This window comes from Lepisosteus platostomus, chromosome 16 (genome assembly GCF_059453375.1).
Source record: "Lepisosteus platostomus isolate fLepPlt1 chromosome 16, fLepPlt1.hap1, whole genome shotgun sequence".
Lineage (NCBI taxonomy): Eukaryota > Metazoa > Chordata > Actinopteri > Semionotiformes > Lepisosteidae > Lepisosteus > Lepisosteus platostomus.
The window spans coordinates 20600068-20621931 of record NC_142626.1 but is presented as its reverse complement, the minus strand read 5'-3'; the positions used below and the strand labels follow the sequence as shown (position 1 = coordinate 20621931).

At 38.2% G+C, this 21864-nt stretch overlaps 1 pseudogene across 1 annotated transcript in view; it reads left to right on the top strand.

The window, feature by feature from the left end:
* LOC148647016 (major histocompatibility complex class I-related protein 1-like) overlaps positions 1–21580 on the top strand; it is a 93952-nt pseudogene extending 72372 nt beyond the window's left edge. Inside the window, exons 6-8 of the transcript XR_015927792.1 lie at positions 2413–2445; positions 18775–18812; positions 21337–21580. The product of XR_015927792.1 is annotated as a major histocompatibility complex class I-related protein 1-like (transcript). The remainder of the gene's footprint in view (positions 1–2412; positions 2446–18774; positions 18813–21336) is intronic.
* The last annotated feature ends 284 nt before the right edge of the window (positions 21581–21864 follow it).

Here is a 21864-nt window from a genome sequence, read left to right as displayed (position 1 = left end):
TTACGTAACCAAAATCCGCAATATGGAAACAGAACCTGTGTAATTGTTGATAGATGATGTACTCGTAACATTTTTTCAGGACGAACTACAACATTTTAAAAATGACTTGTATGTACTTGATATCTCTAATCAATCCACGGGTCCCAGCACAAAACAAAAGTAAAACGCATACCGTTTCGCGCTTCTTATTAGTTGCTCAAAAGTAATTTGACCGTATGAAATGCATAATATAAACCTAGAAACATATACGTGAGCAGTACTTAAGCACTGTAGTATCGGTGTTAAGACATACCTCTCAAATACTGTAAATCAAGTTAAAAATATCTCAAGACCGATTCTGGTCGTAATGAAACCATGCAAGGGAGTTTTTATGTCCGTTGCAGTTCTTTTGCAACATGAATATAATTATATCGTTATTAATTTCTTGAGATATGCGATTCCATATTATATTCCCTTTTAATCAAATTCTAAAAGTATGCTTGTTGACTCCGGTATCACGTTAGTTAAAGACTTCGAAGCTTACAATGTTTAGGGAGAAATGGAATACCGGTGTGTATTTTTTTCTTTAAAGTACCGAGACCAGCCATATACCGTATGTTTATGTTAAGATTTCCCTTCAGTGGTAAAATTAGATATGAATATTCAATACTTAAACGGGCACAGTTAACACATTAAATATACATATACATATTGTATACAGTACAGTTTGCATACGGTAATATGTTTATGTTACGCGATTAAAAAATAAATAAAACTGGAAGGTCCAGCACCACCATTATGTTTATATGGTTGTTTTTGTTGGTTGGTTGTTATTATGGTTATTAATAATATGATCTATAGTTGAAATCTGAGCCTAAATAAACAGAAAAGGCAAGTGATTAGGTTTATGAGCAATCTAATTACTTATTCGTTTAAAACGCTATATAAAATAAAGTTTATTATTAATTTGCTGGACAGAGCGGTGAACATTATTATGCATAAGACAAAGATAACGATCCTGATCAGTTTAGAAATCTGTGTACGCTGTAAGGTTTTTACTTCTTAAACTTTTAAAATACACGTTTTGAATAGAAAGAAATCCTCTTCCTGGCACAGTGTGTATAGCAGACCAGCAGTCTTTTTTCTCCAATCAGAGGGGTGTCAGATAGTGTCAGCCAATCACCATTCTGCGTTGGGTAGCAACGGGTGACTGTTCTCAGGCGGAAGATGTAAACAGCTTAATGTTCGTGTTAAATGATTTTTTTTAATTCAATTAAACGGGCACAGTTAAGACATTAAATATACATATACATACTGTATACAGTACAGTTTGCATACGGTAATATGTTTATGTTACGCGATTAAAAAATAAATAAATAAAAATGAAAAGTCCAGCACCAGCTGGATTCGAACACACAACCTGCCAGTTGGTAGTCACGCACCTAGACCAGTAGGCTACAAGACAGCTCGCATGATTAGGCAGGCGAAACAGCCCTACACAGCCCTGCCGCAGTACACGGATATAATCATACCGTTATTAAATTCTTTAGATACGCGATTCCATATTATATTCCCTTTTAATCAAATTCTAAAAGTATGCTTGTTGACTCCGGTATCACGTTAGTTAAAGACTTCGAAGCTTACAATGTTTAGGGAGAAATGGAATACCGGTGTGTATTTTTTTCTTTAAAGTACCGAGACCAGCTATATACTGTATGTTTACGTTCCAAAATTAATATCGTTTATGGCCTTCACACGCGTTACAGTATGCTCCTATTCTTTTTATGCTCAGCTACTAAGATTTCCCTTCAGTGGTAAAATTCAATATCTACAACGGGCACAGTAAAGACGTTTACAGTAAGTCTTTCTACGACAGACCAACGGACCACGAGTGCCCCTGTCGGTCAACCAATCACGCACCGCGGTACCCCGTGTCATCATACCTGCGGTATCTGTACCGCGGTGTCTGTACCGCACACTTTGAATGGCTGCATCTGTACATGAGAGGTTAAGCTCCTCCTGGCGGTTTTACAAGGTGACGCTGGATAGTTTCCGGCAGAGCGAAATACCTCACCCATTTTGAATGGCTGCATCTGTACTCCTTAGATTTTGTAGTCCATTTTAGTGCCCTGTATAGTCTCATGTAAGATGGTGTGACTTCAGAGCTTCATGACCTAAGCATAGCACTTGCAGTAGGTGGTGGGATATAAGAATAATCCCATTCAAGATTCCCAGGTCATTTTAGAAAATTGTTTCTGTAAAGAATTTAAGAACATATTTGAAAAGATGTTGTGCAAGGAAAGGAAATGTGCACACACAACATGATTTTAATCAAAAGCTTTTCCAGTTTAACAATTGTTTAAAGGAAAGTATTATGGTACAGTTACGTAGATTAACTTGTAAACATTGTAATCCTGAGGCTTCCTTCTGTAGGTGCCAGGAGATCTGAATACATATCAGCACAAAGTGAGTACTATCGACATTTTATTGCATAAGTTAAACAGAACACTTCTAATTTATAGAACAGCAACACCAAATAAAATGAAAACTATATCCTAAAATAAAATGTGATATTTATTTGATCTTTTTATAACTTTCTTGTAGAGATGGTTGTGTTTTGTAATGGGATGGTTGAATTTTCTGGAACTGTAACGGTTCCACCTTCCTGCTGCCAGAGGGCACTTCAGGCACTGGCTGCTAGCCCGGCTGCACATCTGCGTCAAGCCTTAGTGAATCACAGATTGACCAGTGTACCTGGGACTCCAAGTCTCCCTTCATCAGCTCTATATATTCAGTGTTCTCATTCACTTGTGCTCAGTCTCGTAACCTCTTGTTTAAACTCTGGAACGTAATTTGCCTGTTTTTTCCTGTTTGTTGCATCCTGTTTCTTTCCTTTTCCCCTCTCTTGTCTGGTTTCAGCCCTTTGTCTAATTCTTCTTCTTTTTTCCATTGTTTTCTCCTGATTCCTCTGTATTTTTGTTCCTCCACATTTTGTGTTGTATTTCTCAGAGTGCCTTCCCGGTTTCTGATTTCAGCCTGTTCTTGGACTGTCACTTGATTTAGTCTTCTGGTTGTTACTTTAGTTCCTAGTCTGTTGGTTCCTGCACAGAGTCCACTTCACTGGTCATTTCCCTGTCTAGGCAAACCTTACAGGAACAATTCGAATCTGGAAAAGTAAATTGTGAAACAACACTTGAACTTGTACTTGCACACAGATTCAAAATATGCAACATATAATGTATGAGTTACAACAACAAAGCATGCACTGCAAACAAACGTGATTATAACACAGTATATGTAAATCAATCTTCCTTCCACTGTGGCCCAGAAATGCAAAACACAAAAACAAAAATGAGTGTATAAAAAACAAACACAACACAAACAACAATGAGAGCCTGAACAAAAATAAGTGCACAAATAAAAATATGTTCAAAACAGAAATAGGTGACCTCTGTTGTAGGCTGAGAGTGCTGAATGGAGTGCATGTGTTGAGTTCTTGATGAGATGTTTTTGTAAATATTCTAAAACCTTAAAAAACACCACAACAGTAGAATGTTCTGTCCATTTGGTGGAGGGCAGCTTGCTGAAAACTGGATGTTTTGCTCACACTGAGGTCAAAGCAATATATTATCAAGTGCTTCAACCTTTAAAGAGCTATCCTTCTATCAGAAACTCATATACAGATGCAGCCACTTGGAATGTGCCTCATTTCTTTGAAACGCGGCCCCTGTAATGTAGTGTGTTACATTATGTGATTCACTGGCCAAAAGACGATCGATAGGTGGCACTTAGATGTTAGTGGTCTAAGTGGTGATCTAGGTGGTGCCTTAGATGTTAGTGAAGCAATTGCTTCATTTAAATTTAATCTGTTTCCCTACTTCTTGTCATCTTTAAATCCACTTAGTATGGAATATATAATATGACATTTTGCAACACAATTGTAGAAATGTTGGTAGCTGACAATAGAAAATATCATAAATAATATTAATTTAGGAATATAAATATATGGCTGGTAGCAGTAACAAATATAAAATTAATAAAATACACAACTGTATTCCACCTTCTTCAATAAACATTTTCTGCATCACTGTGATTGTTTTGGAAAAGTTTTGACGTGCTTATTCCAACTATATTAAGTATATACTTTATAAAAAGCTAAAATGTTTTAATCTTTTCTATGTGCTGTCATTATTGTTGTGAAAAAAAGTTTTAAAATCCAGTTAATGCGGAATATTAATATGGAATTGTTGTGTCAAACAAATGACAGCAATTTGGGTGTCCGTGTCTTCTTTATTACATATTCATATGGGAACCTAGCTCTTGCAGGCTAGACTCAAAGAAGTATTACAAAGAGTGGTCTTTTTGTACAGTAAAGTCTGTAAAACTGGTCCATGAAAGGTAGTAGACATTGGCTGTGCAAGTTCCTCTGTTTTTGTAACAGGAACATATGGCAGTTATGCCTTGTGATTACAACAGACATGACAGTTCAGCATATACATTCAAAAGTGGAACTACATACTTTCAGAACTGCTGAGGTGGAAATTTCAAGACACAAGTGTTTAAGATATAAATGACTTATACCTGAACTAAGAATAATTCCTTCAGAATCAAGCAACTAAAGAATCACATGAAGTCATATCCATAGATACACTAAAACAGTAGCGTACAGGTCAATTAACTGCAGTGTGATCATATAAACAAACTGTATACATAGTATGATACTGTATGGTTTTCAAGCCACTACAGAACAGTATGTGTGGAATATGTTTTATAATCAAAACTTAAAGTAAAATTGTTCCGTGATTACTTGTTGCTGAAACTTGCATTAAGACATAATATAGACTATTTTAATGTGGATGTAATCCTGAAAGAAACATATTGCGTTCACAACAGGCTATAATAATGGACAATTTGTATAGATCCAACTAAGTAATTTTGTTTTTGTAAAATACCCCTATTTTCTTTTTTAATTAATTTAACATACTGTAATATACAGTATAAAATGAATAAATGTCTAAACACTATACAGCTTAAATTCTTCAATTGGAGAAAGATTGTCTCAATGGGCACAATATTAACAGGATTCGAAACCAGGTGTTTTCTGGCAACAGCCTAAATGCTGCTACATACTGTTAAGCATTCACTGTGCCACCTGGCAGTTTTTTTAAATTTTTAAAATAGCACAGTGGAGTGTGGTTGGGTGTGGTGTGTGCCCTTCAGTCTACTGCATTATCCGACATGCATTCTGAATGGCTGGATCTGTGAGTGGCTTCTTATACGAGTTTCCCACTCTTAAAATTTAATATTTTACTTGAGAAATGCAAATATAAAGTCTATAGTATTTTGAATTATGGAGTTTCTTTTCTCAGTGTGGTGTGCTGATTAAGAAACAGAATGAGAATCCAGAGGTATCTGCTGTACTGCAGAGGAGGGATTCATGTTGTTCATTTTAGATGTTTACTATATGTTTTTGATAACTGTGGTTATTTTAGTTATTTAAATTAACTTAAAGTCATTGCATTTTACTTTACTTGATAGAGTAGAATTCAGAATTTCTAATGTCTTTTAACCATGCATACCATAAACTGTAGGACATTATGCAACAGTATAGTGGTGGACTTGGTTGTATGCAAATTCTCTGCACCGAACACTCACAGATGTAAAGACCCTAATGTTCAGAGATGTGACAGATACCTTTTTATTAGTAGAGTAGCATGGGATAACTGCATATAAAAACTCCCTTTTCTTTACTGGAATAAGGCAGGGTTTGTATACCTGTTTACCTCATGAAATTAAGTAGTAGTGGAATAAAACCTCAACCCAGGGCCTGGATCATGAAGCAAGATTGCTCAATTACTAACCAGTTAACTTTTGGAAACATTGACAAAAGTCTGGATTTTCAGTAGAAGTGTGAGACTGACTACACTAATCAACAGGTACTGGCTTCCTATTTGTAGTACCTTTCAAAATATGTCCCTCTAAAACATGCCTCAGGAAACAGTTGCTGAAGATGACCCCTCAACAATAGAAAGTTTCCACTTAAATTTTGTGTGCAAACTGTTGCATAGTCACTCAAGCTCGAATCTAAACAGTTCATCCATGAGTGAGACAGAGGTGGGGAGAAACTCAGTTCTCTTGCTCATGATGTACATTGATATACAGACTTATTGACAAAAGTCCAATTGTATTCATTTCACTGAACAGGTAATATTTTGGCAGGGAAACATATTGGCAGAATTATGTTTATGTAATCATTGTTGCAGCCTAGTGTTTCTTTAACTTAATTTCATTAACTAATTTTCTTGATGCTCAGACAGTGGTCTCAGTCACATGTTCAATTACAGATGCAGCCATTCAAAATGGGTGGGGTATTTCGCGGTATACCCCGGTGGGCGTGTCGCAGTATCACGCAGTATCACGGGGTTAATCGCATCATTTGACATCATGCCGGAAAGTATCCAGCATCACCTTGTAAAACTGCCAGGAGGAGCCAATAAAGCTTAACCTCTCATGTACAGCATTTGAGCTTTTAAATTTAAACTGTGTATTACAGCATGTTAATCATCAGTCATTAAAAAGTTGGTATATTTTATGAAAGCAAGATTGCTCAGTTGGACAAAAGTACACAACCTACCTTTATCAGAAATATTTTTGCATCAAAGCCTTTGCTGAAGATATTACTAATAGTATTAATAATGAATGACTTTGGACAAGCTGTAAACTCAAAGTATCATTTCTTTAGCACATTTGTACAAGCACTTGGAATCTGTCCAAGCCCCACTTTGTCAGGCATTTTCTTTTACTGCAACAGACATAAAAACTCCTTTGCTTTTAACAGAGCGTTTCATAATTTCTAACTACGAAAATTATTTAAACTGCAACACTTATCATTCAACCAGAGCTCAAAATATCACAAGGATCCTCAAGAGCACAGCAAAGACTGTATTAAAAGATACTTGTATCAGATACATGAGAATCCAGGCTTTTTTTATCAACGCTTTCTTTTCCGTATACCAGATATTATGGAACCACTTCAGAAGGGTGTCAGCCAGTCAGATTCCAGGAATCGGTACTTTAAAGAAAAAATACACACCGGTATTCCATTTCTCCCTAAACATTTTAAGCATCGAAGTCTTTAACTAACTGTAACGAACAGTTCTTTCTGGACCCTATGCGGACGACACAATCCGAAGAAGTGGGGAAACGCTAGGGAAACGTCATGCCAGAATACGGGGCTGAAAACAGGGGGGGGGGGCATGTCCAAAGTGCGCTGGTGCAAGGGGGAGGTGTGGCCGAGGCAAACAATCCAAAAGAGTAATCCATAGAGGGTATCCAAAAACACAAGAGTAAGTCCATAGCCAGGAGATCCGTCCAAACAAGGAATTAAAACCATGAACCGGGTCGGAACCGGCGGACAGGGAACAGGAACGGGAACAGAGATTAAAACCTTAACGGGACCAGGCGCTTCCAGGTCCCGGACTCGCACGGTGCGGAAACCAGATGCAGAGCCAGGATGAGCGTCAGCGCCTGGCTTTTAAGGTGGGCTGGGTAAAAGGGATCAGGTGCACAGAATGAAGTCTAAACTGAAAGGGCTGGAGCACCCTTAAGGAGGGGGGACTATAATCGTGACACTAACATGTGAAATAGCGTGTAAAAAAGTGGTAGTTTTAAGCTTTTCTGCTAATACAATATGGAATCGCGGATCTAAAGAAATTAATAACGATAGGATTATATTCGTGTACTGTGACATTTCTTTGAATAAATAGAATAGCAATATTATGGACAATTAATTGACTTTTATATTTTTACATATCACAACATGATAGAATTTAAGTCATTATAATAACAATGAATAGTCACCTATGCGTTACAATATAAACATTTATATTGATTTAAATCACGTTTTAGTTTATTAATTTGGGTGTCTCCTCTTGCCAGAAAGCTCTAAATTGCATTTTGAGTGAGGTTTTTGACTTCTTTTAAATTGCAACCCATAAATAAAGCTGATACTGTTAACAGAGCATTTCATAATTTCGAACTACGAAAATTACTTAAACTGCGACACTTATCATTCAACGAGAGCTCGAAATATCACAAGGATCCTCAAGAGCACAGCAAAGACTGTATTAAAAGTATACTAGTGACAAAGTAGCATACTTTAGATCTTTTTTTCTGAACCGGGGAAAATCTGATCATGTTTCTCTATAACAGTAATAAAAAACATTATTTTACATATCACCTTTATGTGATATCACCTTAAGGACAGCACATACAAGGGTTAATTGCACAATGGACCGCACAAAGAAATTTAAAATAGTCTTCTTTAGGTGTGAGGGCAGGAGTGGATCGCAGAAGGCATAATCAGCAAATTAGGAAAACAAAGAACAGGACAGGTGAGACGTGTATCCAGAGAGTGAGTGATCAGAAAAAGGAACAGCTCTTACGCCCAGGTTTTACGCTCTCTCTCTGCTGAATGAATAAAAGCATTTTATTAAAAAAGTGTTTGTGTTTGTCTGGGTATTTACTTTGTAATCTGTGGTTTACATCTACTGTATTGCTTTGAGATGCCACTTTTAAAGGTGATATGTAAAATAAAGTTTTTTATTATTGTTATAGAGAAACATGATCAGATTTTCCCTGGTTCAGAAAAAAGATTATTAAAATCTGTAATCTTTCCACTTGTATGTCATTGGAAAATACAAGACGTTTCTGCTTTGTGTAAGGATGGTATCAAAAAGTAATCTAAGGGGTGAGAAAGCTGTGCTCCTCAAAGCGCTTTACAGGATAAAAACAATAACAACAATAGTGTCAGGCTGGGCAAACAATTTTTTTATAGAAATACAAAATAAGATATAATGATGTATTCCGGCTTAGACATTAACGAGTACAACCCCCTTCTCTGCGGGAGTGCTGGTTGTGACGAATTAAACCGGTTTCACAGGTATTTTCAAAGTAGAAGGGGGCAAGATTTCCAGCGAAAGACACCCCCCCCCCCTCCAAAAGTACAGTACTTACTAGTTAAGAAAGCTAGGCTCCTCAATGAAATCGCTTTAACATGCTAATGCGTTGGTGTAACAGTCCGGGCATGGCAAGCTTCTAATGTCAACTTGACTACGGCGAAAGGAACCCTTCTTTCATTGGAAGACAATGAACATATTCTAGCCCTAAATGAATTAATAGCAAACATGGTTTACATAAAAGACATTTTTCCAAGAAAGTTTAGCCTTTGTCACTAATGAAACCACTAAATAAAGACATAAATATAGAATCTTAATATTTTTCAAATACATGACTTTGCTTAAATTTATTTAAAAATAAAGACGATTACAAACGCCAGTGGAGAGAGAGAACAGGGGAGGGATATTGGTTTTGCATAGGGGGCGGGGCTATGGAAATGAGGTCTATTTGGGAATGTGGAGTTACACGTTCTGGCTGTTTGTGAATTACAGTTGTTGAGTATTATGTTGAAAATTGAGCTGGATTTTGTTTATGATAAAGAGGATAAACTGGGAAGGGAGGAGGGTTTGGTTTTGCATAAGGGGCGGGATTATGATAATTGGAGGAATTTGAGAGAGTTTTTGGTTTGTATTACGATACTGAGATATTGATATTGAGATTTGTTGTTGTTTTGTTGAGATTTAACTCCGCAAATCTGAGTTCTTGTGTCCGTCCTATCCGAGCCCGAAAGTATTACAATATGTATCTTTATAGCAGGTGGTGTACAGCTTTTTAGTATAGATTACACTTTTCTAAAATGTATTTAAAAAATAAAAATGATTACAATCTAATCTTTCCACTTTTGATCCCAAGATCCCAAGAAAAATAAATCTAAACGGGGAGAAAGCTATGCTTAAAGTTTATTCAGATACTTAGAAAATAAAGATATCAATTTATGTTACATTTGTCTGATTGTGAATAAAAAAACACATATTTAAACACGCATTTGCAATTTAAATCAATATAAATGTTTATATTGTAACGCATAGGTGACTATTCATTGTTATTAAAATGACTCAAATTCGATCATGTTGTGATATTTAGAAATACAAATTTGTTTGGTGCGAGTGAGGTTTTATTTAATCTCTGACCAAGGGAAACGTTTCATTTTTTCAAAGAAATGTTTGTTAAAAAAAAAGTCATGGCTCCAGCAGGATTCGGTCACAGACTGTGTGACGTGGAAGTCAGGAATCTAACCCACAGTGCCACCAGAAAGGTCACATGCAGAGTGCTGAAAAAGCACTACAGAAACATTATCAACAGACAATGTACAGCGTGTACTATTATTGTGTTGCCGTACATGAATATATTTATATCGTTATTAATTTCTTTAGATACGTGATTCCATATTATATTCCCTTTTAATCAAATTCTAAAAGTATGCTTGTTGACTACATTAGCACGTTACTTGAATGATAAGTGTCACAGTTTAAATAATTTTCGAAGTTCTAAATTAAGAAACGCTCTGTTAAAAGCAAGGGGGTTTTTATGTCCGTTACAGTAAAAGAAAATGCCTGACAAAGTAGGGATTGGACAGATTCCAAGTGCATTTTTGCAATTTACGTTGCATTGTGCATTGTGCTGCTGTAATACAGTTTAAAATAATTAAGTCTAAACAGTATCAGCTTTATTTATGGGTTGAAATTTAAAAGAAGTCAAAAACCTCACTCAAAATGCAATTTAGAGCTTTCTGGCAAGACGAGACACCCAAATTAATAAACTAAAACGTGATTTAAATCAATAGAAATGTTTATATTGTAACGCATAGGTGACTATTCATTGTTATTATAATGACTTAAATTCTATCATATTGTGATATGTAAAAATATAAAAGTAAATTAATTGTCCATAATATTGCTATTCTATTTATTCAAAGAAATGTCACAGTACACGAATATAACCGTAGCCAATTACCTCCAGTACGTGTCTGTACAGCGCACTTTGAATGGCTGCATCTGTAGCTTGGGGTTATGGAAAGAGAGGGACTGAAGCATAGGACACTTCATAACTGGGTGTCAAATCGGACACAATGTATGATATCCTGGTTGGTTTTTAAGAGCCAGGCTATAGTGTCTAGTAAAGTAGCCTATATCAGAGACATTCTTAAGGCTTTACACAGACGAGCTAAGTTGTACCATTGCAAGGATTGAGTTAAGGCAGTGGTTCTCAAACTTTTTGGACCAAGTACCACCCCTAATCCAACCAAAGCATCCAAGTACCACCTACAAGTCATCTTCTCATAGGAACCCCAGAAATTCTCAATGACCAACATGAGCACACGTGCACACACACTCACACATACATATAATAAATATTATAATAATAAACTTTATTTGATATAGCGCCTTTAAAGGTGGCTTCTCAAAGTGTTTTACAGAAAAAAAACATTAACAACAACTAATAAAAATTTCAGTGAGAGGGGTGAGCCTGTTTAGTTGAGCAAAGCAGATGTGAATTAATTTTTTGAGCCTTGATACAATTCACAACAGAGTCTAACAGATATTAAATCGTCAGGCATTTTCTTGATGGCAAAGGTCTCGCGGTGGATGTTGTAATGCGCCCATTCATTTCTGGAGCAACCTATCTATCCGTGCAACTACACCGTTATGTCGGCTTGTCATTGCTCTAGCACTGTCTGTACAAACTCAGATGCATTTTATCCAGTCGAGGCCATTCTCTTTGATAAATTCATTCAGAAGCTGAAATATGTGCTCTCCTGTAGTTCCTGTTGGTGGCGGTTTACAGAACAGAAAGTCTTCATGGGACATGCCCTCAAACTCGTATCTAACGTAAACGAGCAAATTGGCCAAATCGACTACAGACTCATCTAATTGCAGTGAAAAACATTTGCTCATCTTAACGCGCTCTATCAGTGTATTTTTGATATAATCCTTCATTTCAATAATTCTATGAATGACTGTGTCTTTCAGGGGGAGGGGGGCAGCAGGTCGAGCTGTTTAGCAGCTTTTTCTCTACACATAATATGTGTCAGCTCTTTTGCCAACGGTAAATAAGGTTCTTCAAAAATAGTGTAGCTTACCTGCTTAAGCAATCCGCAAGCTTGCATTTTTCCGCGTTTCTGTTTTTATTTCCTTATTTATTTAAAGTTTTTATTTCATGCGCATGGGAGCGAAACACAGAGAAGTTCGGTGTATTTTTCTCAAATTAGAACAGTTCTTAAATATTTTTCTGTTATCACGCTTTCGTGTGCTCACAAGATTACCTGCGTTCGGAGCACGTATATCTTTGCATTCCTGTGTTTACAACGTTGGCATTGTTCCAAAATCATGCACATTCTCCTTTCTCCCTATTTGCTGGAGATACAGTAGCTTTTTTTAAATACAATTGGTCACTTGCATCTGTAGCACGCATTCCTATAGAGTGGTATAGAATTACAGAGTATCTATTGTGTCCACTGAAGTATTAGCGCGCACTGTATCGTAGTACATAGGCTGCGTATTCGACACGTATTAAAATACAAAATATGAAAACCCGTCCCGATTTTTCAGCGCACACGATACAGTTCCAGGGTCATTTGGCGTACCACCTGGCGGCACTCCACGTACCACTGCCGGTACGCGTACCACAGTTTGAGAACCACTGAGTTAAGGCAATCAGGAAAAGATGAAACAGCAGTGAGACTTGTTCCTTGTAATTCTCGATACGCAAACACTGGGAGTTTCATAAGCAGACACAAATGGAATCTTAAGAACAAAAGCAAGCTTTCCAATGATGATACATTTCTAATATGGGTGGCTAATTCAACTTTCCCCAATTTTAGAAAAACATACCTAGACCTAATTGCTGAACATAATGCTCATTATTACAATTACAGTATTTAGTATCTTGCCATCCCACCTTCTCACCTTTTTACATCTCATAATACATTATCTTAGTGCCCCTCATCTTCATCACAGTAACCCTCTGCCAAATAAGGAAATCACCATGGCAACCACTGGACTTCAAGATTAAGAGTCTTGTGTCCTCTTTTTGAATTTTTTCTGTTTCCACAGCAACCTGGCTAGGAGCCCTTCTGTCGGTTTATGCCAAAATCAATTCCATCCAGACCTCATCTTTTAAGGCCTGATAGAGTTATAACCAAGTTCAAAGTTCTTTCAAGGGTGTGAACTGCAGTAACTGGCTATAAAATAGAAAGCAGAAAAGGCATGGAAAGATGCATAAGCAGTAATAAAAAAGTCATTCAATAGATCAAATAAATCAATACACTCTTCATTGTTCAATCACCCATAACTGTCTATATTTATATATCAACTATTGTTATTAGGAGGCACCAGAGCCCATTGCCCTGGGTTCAGTTCTGGGGTGCTACCAGTGTGGAGTTTGTGTGCTCTTCTATAATATGCATGGTTTTCCCACCTTGTGCCTGTTGCTTGCTAAGAGAGGCTCTGGCTCCACCTTAACCCACCACAAAATATTTCTACCGCTTTGTTATGGCAAACCTAAATTCTTTTAGTTGAACAAGATTACTTTAACAACACATACTAACACATTAGGTGAAATGTCACTGTATGCAATAATAGTAGAATAAATATGGTTACCTCTGTAATGTCAATATCAATCTGTCCATCCAAAGGTCTTTATCCAGTGTAGTGTCATGGTTTTTTTTAAACCTAACCCAGAACACAACAGGAGCAAGGTGGGATAAACCCTGGATGGGATACCAGTCCATTACAGGGCACAAACTGAAACAGACACACAAGATCATTTTTTTTCTCCAAAAAACAGTTTAATACTTTAATCGAAAAGTATGCTTTTGGAGTGTGGGAGGAAACTGAACCACCTTCAAATGTATACTTAAAACACAGTGATTACTTTTTATACACCAACAATAAGTTAGCACTTGGTTGTTGAATTGTATTTTCCTTAACAACTTTTTATTCTAAAATGTTTTGTCCAGTGAAGTTCGTGTTTGGAAACTTTCTTTGAAGTAACAATCTGTAGTGTCTATTATAGTACCCCCACCACCACCCAATGATGTCCTATTTTGTTGAATTAGAAATGGTTTATGAACATTCTTTAATGGGAATATATCAGTAGAATAATAATACAACTTCTAAGAAAAAGTAAAAATGAAGAATTTTCATTGGGAAGCTCAGTGGTGCAGTGCTTAGTGTTGCTGGCTCATAATGGTGGGGCCCTGGATTCAATTCCAGACCTGGGGTGTGCTGTCTGAGTACAGTTTGTACAGTATGTTCTCCCTTTGTTCATATGAATTTGTGCTGGGTACGTTGGTTTCCTCCCACAGTTCAAAGACATACTGTAGAGTAATCAGCTTCGGTAAAATTGGCCCTGGTGCGAGTGTGTTCATATTTGTATGTGTCTGCTCTGTGATGGACTGGCATCTCAATGTTGCATTTGAGCTATACATTTGAAGCAGTTTTGAGAAGGACAACAACATAAGAATTGTTACAAATGAGAGTCTGTTTGGCTGATGTACTGTATCTTGTTTGTTTTTTTGTCAGTGGCATTTTGATCAAAGGATCTTATTCAGCAATTTGCTAAAAGAAACCAGAAACCTAAAGAATTATTGTACTGCAGCACCTTTAAAACCATCCAGTTTGTGCTGCTTTCATCTTGAGATATAACTTTTATAACCAATGTGCCACAGAGGAGATATCCATCATCCTATGACTCTGCTAGTTCTCACTAGATGGCCCACGAAGTCGAAGAATGTGACACTTTTGCTCTCTTCCCTGACAGCCGCATGAATATGCAATCATAGGTTCACTACCAACACCTACTACCTTAATTGAAAGAGCTATATTAGATACTCATGCGGTATACTTCCCTGTTTGTCCCAGAACCATGCCAACAGCTCCTCAGATCAGGTGCACTTTGTCTCTGTGAACAAGAGAAAAAAAAATTTTAGACAGACTGCTGGAGGAAGCAGTCCAAGCCCTCACCTTATCTTTCATCTGAAGCTAATGGGATGCAGCATCAAGCCCAGGATACTTAGCAAGTATAGCTCACAATGCTCCAGGAGGCATGCAGGAATAGGTCACAGCGACTCAAGATCTGTGTCATCAGATCTGTGGAGAAAATTACAACCTCTTCTCGTGAATTGGTCACCCCAGTTCAGGTCTAAGTCCAGCCTAGTCACGTTTTACAGAAGATGCCCTTTTACAGACCTTGCCCTTTGGATGAGTATCGTGGCTCTTTGACTTTGTGGCAAAGTACAGAAGGCTTATTATGACCTTGAAAGCACAACAACTATAGACTATAAGCTGCTCAAAGCTGAAATTCTCACCTTAATGGGGTCAAGACACGAGTCTGGACACATTTCCATCAGTGGCATTATGATCCACATATCTCAGATTGCTTCCAAATGTATGATTTGATCTACAAAAAAAGTGTTTGGAACCAGAAACCTTAACACTCAACAGAAGAGTAGAATGAATAGTACTTGAAACTTAACTATGACAGCTGCTCCCTAAAGTGCAATAAACTATCACACAAAAGGATCCTCAAACTGCTAATGACTTCATTGCTACCTTAGAGAGACACCTGTCAGCAGGTGACATCATCAGGGATTCCAAGGGGGGGTCCTCTCTTTGTCAGGAACAACTCAATGAAGGGGACAAAGCGGAGATGAGAAGTGGTCAAGGGGTCCATTTCTGAACGAACCCATGGATGGCCATTTCCTTCCCAAGCTGAACCTTAGAACCTTCATTGTGACCACTCTGCTGTCCCCAGTGTGTGAAAGGACATGAGGCAGATGAGTGTCTTGCCGAGGAGAGTACAAGAATGGACTGTGACATCATCCACACTTCCTCAAAGGATCAGTAAGAAGATCAAGCAGACCGTCATCTCTCCAAACCTTGTCCTTTTCTAGAACAGTCACTTACTACAAGCACTAGTCACCCCAAGGAGAGCCCTGTGTTTCGTGTCTCCCGAGGTAGTAAGATTTTCCCTTCACAGGACTGCGTTGGAAAACATGGAGGCAAAGGAATTGCTACAGAAACAGACTCTTAACACTGAAGATTCTTCCCCTTCTCTTTCTCTGCATAGATGTAGAGCTCTGAAGACTCCTTCATCACTTACTAAAACAAAGAATCTGGCGGTCTATTTCCAGCGAGACCAAGTAAAGGATGCTTCCCTGGGCCATGTGTCAGCGTAAGTAGTTAAGCTAGACAAAACACGAGAAAGGGCACTAACTGTCCTGACTGTTAGTTCTCTGAAGCCAGTTACAGCCACTACCCATTATTGTGGAACCTTTTACCCGCATTGCTATGGATCTTCTAGGTCCCCAAAACCAGAGAACCCCATTTACCTTGCACCTGATGCAGGAATTTGCAGATCTTCTTAACTTTTAATTCTTAAGCATATCAGTATAGCAACCCCAAGCTGATGGCCTGATGGAGCGTTTCAACCAAACCCTTAAACAAATGTTGAAGAAGGTGGATCAAACGGAGAGAAAAGACTGGGACCAGTTCTTACACCTTCTAATGTTTGCTAACAGGAAGGTGTCCAGGGCCTCAATGGGGTCTCTCCATTTGAGTTATTTTATGGGATACAACCCCGTGGAATCCTCACCTCAGTCAACGAAGTCAACGTCTCACTTCACGTAATGTCCTCGCCTACCTGAATAAATTTCAGGAGAGACTGACTCAAAACAACTTTAAGAAATGCACCTTAACCCCATACACATGTGCTGTCCTTGTGCTCTACTGGTGGAAAAATCAATATATCTCTCCCCTCATCTCTCACCAAAAGACAACAAGGATATGACCACTACCCTATGCTAGGACAATCATCTTTTCTCAAGCCTACCGGGGTGTACACATCTCCTTCAGTATCCATTTGAGATGCCCCCTGGAGTTGTTGTGAGGGTTTCACCTCATCATATCCAGAACATGTTGGATCTGGACATTATCAAAGAGATACCAACCCCTGGTCCACCCCTGTTGTTAATATTCCCAAACCTGGCACTTTTATATCATCTTCTGGAGAGACTTAGGAAAGGAAATGTACATCACCACCCTGGGCTTAACAAAGGGTACTGGCAGATCCATGGAGCTCCATGGAGCTCTGAACACCTTCCAGTGATTGATGGACTAGTTATTAAGACCGCAGCTCCCATATGCTGTGGCTTACCTTGACAATCTGGTGATTTTCAGTGAGGACTGGAACTCACATCGAGAACACTGTCATGTTATCCTCACCTCCCTAGTCAAAGCACATCTGCACATAAATCCATCTTAATATTTGGGCTATGTTGTGGGTGAGGGACAGATCCGATCCCGGGTTGACAAGGACAAAGCCATCTGTGACTGGACAGTGCCTAAGACTAAAACCCAAGTGACGTCTTTCTTGGGTCTGGTCAAGTTACTATTACAATTATTCAGTCAGTTATTATTACAGATTCATTCCCCAGTTCACTAAACAGGTGGCCCCACTTTCTGACATAACACATCAGTCGGCCCCATAAGATGGTACACTGGTTGGAGCCGAGAAACGAAAGGTTCTGCTGCATGTTGAGCATGGCTGCACACAGTTACTGTATAGCTCTCTTCTGAGATGCTGTTTTGCTGTTCTCTCAGGGCGGATTTGTGGCTGGCTAGTATCAGACTAATCTCATCTGAACCCGGTGGGTTTATGTCTACAGGCTCAGTCATTATGTTACATCACGCTTCTGAGGTGGGCCTCGTGGCAAACTCCTGGAGTGTAGAGAATCCATTTGCCAGATGAAGTGGTGAGATTACAAAAAGCTGTTCATTACTGGAACTGGAGGGAGCATGCTGCACACACTGGGATCTAGTTGTAGCCTGGAGGCTGGAGGCTGGAGGCCGGGCTAGCCAGGACATTAAACTGTGGTGCAGGCAAACACAATCCAAGTACATGGTCATTTAGTTCAAGTTCAAAGCCAGAGGCTGAAGTAAAAAAAAAACATAAACCAAAGCCTAGGGGGGGTAATAAAGGAACACGGTAGGGAACAAGAAGGAATCAAAACACAAGCAAAGCCAAACCAGGAAAAACTAGGAAACCAAGGGACCCCATGTACTAACTCAATGTCACAGCCCTGAGCTCCATCTCTGCTCTCTGGACTCTGCTTCAGCCTGCTAGCCTGTCTGCCTGCCCCCTGTTCTTACCTGATCTGCTTCTAGGGCTCTGCACTGGACCTGGTCCTCAGTTGGCCCACACGCTTGTCCTGGTTTCTGGAGACCCCTATGAAGAGAACACAATCCTCTCAGCCTGGTACCTGGTTCACCTCCTGGCAGACCAAGCCAGTGAGATGCATCCTGTCCTGCCCAGCTCCAAGTGCAGACATACCAGCCCTATCCTATATCTGATTTTCTTATCTGCACTTATTCCTGTGACGCAGAGTCTATTCTCGTGCATAGGCCGGCTACTACCCCTGGACTAACGCCCTTGCTCTTGGGTCCATTTCACCTTCTGGCCCACCCCTTATACTCAGGGTGTAACAGAGATATGATTCAGGGATTCAAAATACATCAACGTTTTGACAATGTCAATACAATGGAATTCTTCAGAACAGTGAAACCTGAACCAGGGGATACAAGTAGAAAGTGATTTATAGCCAAGAATAAAAGGGTTTTCTTATCTCAAATTGTCATGGTAGTATAAAGCTTCCCATTCAGTGGTTGATGCTGATACCTTGGCTTCCTTCATGAAATTTGGATGAGTTCCTTGAAGTCTAAATGACCTCCTCTCATTTGTTACCATGTTTATGTTCTTATGCATTGTGAATTTTAATTTAACTTCAACAATTATGACTGATATCTCCTTATAATGTTTGTTTTAATTACCTCCTCACAGTTTATAGAAGATGAACAAGATGTGTCAGTGACTTTTTTGTAAGTACCGTCTTTAAGCTCTGTGCTTCCCATCTGATATTTCTATTTTATTTTTACAACAAACCAACACTTGTCTAGATTTTAAATGATATCTGTCTTCTTGAAAATTCTGTTCTTCCTGTAGAGTGTTTCCAATACCTCATTGATTTGTAAAACTGAATAGTTTACTAACTGCAGAATTATTTAGATCCAATCATTTTCTAAACGGTTTATCCAATGTAGGGTCACCGGGGAGCCAGGTTCTATCTTGGCAAGCAACAGGTGCAATACACCCTGGATGGAATTAGTCCAATACAGGGCACACACAGACACCAACACATGCACAGTCATATTAAGGCCAATTTTCCTAGAAGTCTACCAGACCTACCAGTATGTCTTTGGACTAGGGGAGGAAACCATCACACAAACAAACTCCACACAATGTAAAAGAATAAAATAAAAACATAAGAAGTAGAGGCAACAACAAGATGCTTATTTCCTCACAGCTGTGATATTTAGGAAATCAGTTCGCTCATCAATGTAAGTCTTTGCCAAATTGTAATAAAACAGCACTGACCTGGAGAATGCCTCATCTGTATGACAGGCTTCAGTATTGATCCACGCTATACTGCATTCCAGTACCCTGTACAATGGATATCTGCAGCCCACAAATACAAATGAAAATTAGGCAACACCATACTCACCCATCTGTTTAGGCCTTTGTAGAAAAGATTTGCATATACAAAGAGCCTTGTTATTCCATATGAATGTGCCTATATGAGAATCAAGAAAAAAACTTTTAGGAAGGAAAATGGAAACACACTGGGAAAAGATCTAAAAATTTGGCAAGTATATTAATCTTGACTGCATTGATTTGAAAAACTTTTGAAAGGGAAAGATTTGACCAGCAGGCCAGATCTTGTTTAACCTGCTCTAGTAAAACTGATTTTTTTGTGAAAAGAGATTCCTGGCTCTTGCAATATTTAGACCTCTAAGTAATCCCCTCTATAGGTAGGTTTTGAACATTGAGAGATCTAACTTATCAGCAACTGATTTAATAGGAGGCAGCTGGCTTTTTTGCAAATTATCCTTTACCATAACAGACTGCCAAACCTTTTGAAAATACAAAGTATATGAGAGATTTAAGCAGAAGGTCTTGATACATATAACAGGAGGCCATCTGCATACTAAAAAATCCTTCTGAACAATGCCCCCACAGATCATACCATGAATTAATTTACATAATATTCTCAAAGACACCAAAAGAAGGGGAGACAGATCAGTCTTGTCCAAGAAATAAAACTTGGACAAAACCCAAATGTCACCAGAGAGTAAAATAAATATCACCACTCCAAATTCTCTATATTTAATTATATGATTACCCCAGGTGTCATCCTGGATGGTGAGTACATTACAGAAACACCTTAAATTACAAAAAGGAATATGAGCCCTTAATTAATCTTGTTTGGTCTAGTGCAAGAACTGAGGAGAGAGAAACCTCAGATCCCTGTGTCAGTATTTTGATCAAGATCTCAACACCTCAACTGAGAGGGGACAAGGGAGCTGCAGTCTAACGGATTTTTTTTTAATTGGAGTAAATTGGAAGCCTAAAAATGGAGCAGGAGCGTTGGACTGAAATTATTCTAAACAGAGTTTAAGATGGGATAGAGCTGGGATTAAAATGTGTTGTAGAATTCAATCAGAAAGGTCAGGGGCCTTTCCAGATTACACTGATTTACAGTACTTGCTTTTATCATCTTAGACACTGAGATTGAGACACTGAGACTGTTTTGGAAATCAGTAGTAATGGAGGGGAGGTGTATGAAAAAGCACAGTGGAGTGGAGTTCTCAATAGTGGATTCTGGGGTGTATAAATTAGAGTGATATTGTTTAGATTTCTCATTTATATGACTAGGATCTGTCAGGACAGAAACATTCTCTATGGCATCCTTAAATCTAATTGATATGCCTGACGTTTACCAACCTTGTCGCCAAACTCATAGAATGTGGAACTGGAATTCATTAAGACAGTTTTGACTTGTTTGGTGCAGAGTAGGTCAAGTTCACCCTTCAGCTTTAGGCATTCCTTAAATAATTGAAAACTGGGAGCAGCTGAGTATTATTACATCCAGAAACATGTAAAGCATGTTCCATCTTTCTTTTTCTTTTACACCTTTAAAGGCTGAGTATGAAATAATCTGACCATACAAACATACTTGTAGAGTTTCCCAGAGAGTGGCCCTACATCTGTAAGAATCTGTTTGATCTTGTTTATTTTATTTGTTTTACTTTTTATTGTCCCTTTTGTCTGCTTCTTTATTCATAATGAACAGTGTCCTTGGGTTTGGAAAGTTTATTATAAAGATATATTATAACTCCCTTTCAGAAAGAATTTTATCATGTTGTATTAATCTGTATTTTGGATTTTCATCATTTGCTAGTTTCAGAATATAAAACACAATATAGAACTCAAAACAAAACTATTCCATTGTGCAATTTCTATACATGTGTTTTACTCATCTTTTTTCCATCTCTGTTGCTCCAGGTGTGGCTGGTTTGACTCAGCTGAGATTTCATCTCTTACACATCATTGTACCCACATTTCTACACAAAGCAAATAGGCATAACAACAGACTACATACTGTAACTGTGTTGCAATAGTTGTTCACAATTATTTGTTCTCTAAATTTTGGTACTATATAATTAATGCATTGCAGAGTAAACAAGCTAGGTATTCACTGTATCAGAGAGATAAGACATATGTACAAAGAAAATATCAAAAAATATATATTTATATTATCATGCAAAGCATAAGCAGAAAACTGAGTTTCTCTTACTGCCTCTTGAAAACAGCAAACATCAAATGCTGTTCCTGTAGTAATGTGGTTCTTTGTGTCTACAGCTGAATCTGTAAACAAAATGAAACAGGGGTTCTAAGCAGCAACTTTAGTGAACCATTGTTTGAGTTATATGTGGTGTACCAACAGGTATCCAATATATAACTCACCTCACTCTACCCAAATCAGCACACCTTTAAAAATTACAGCCTGGATCATCAATATATGTACTGTAT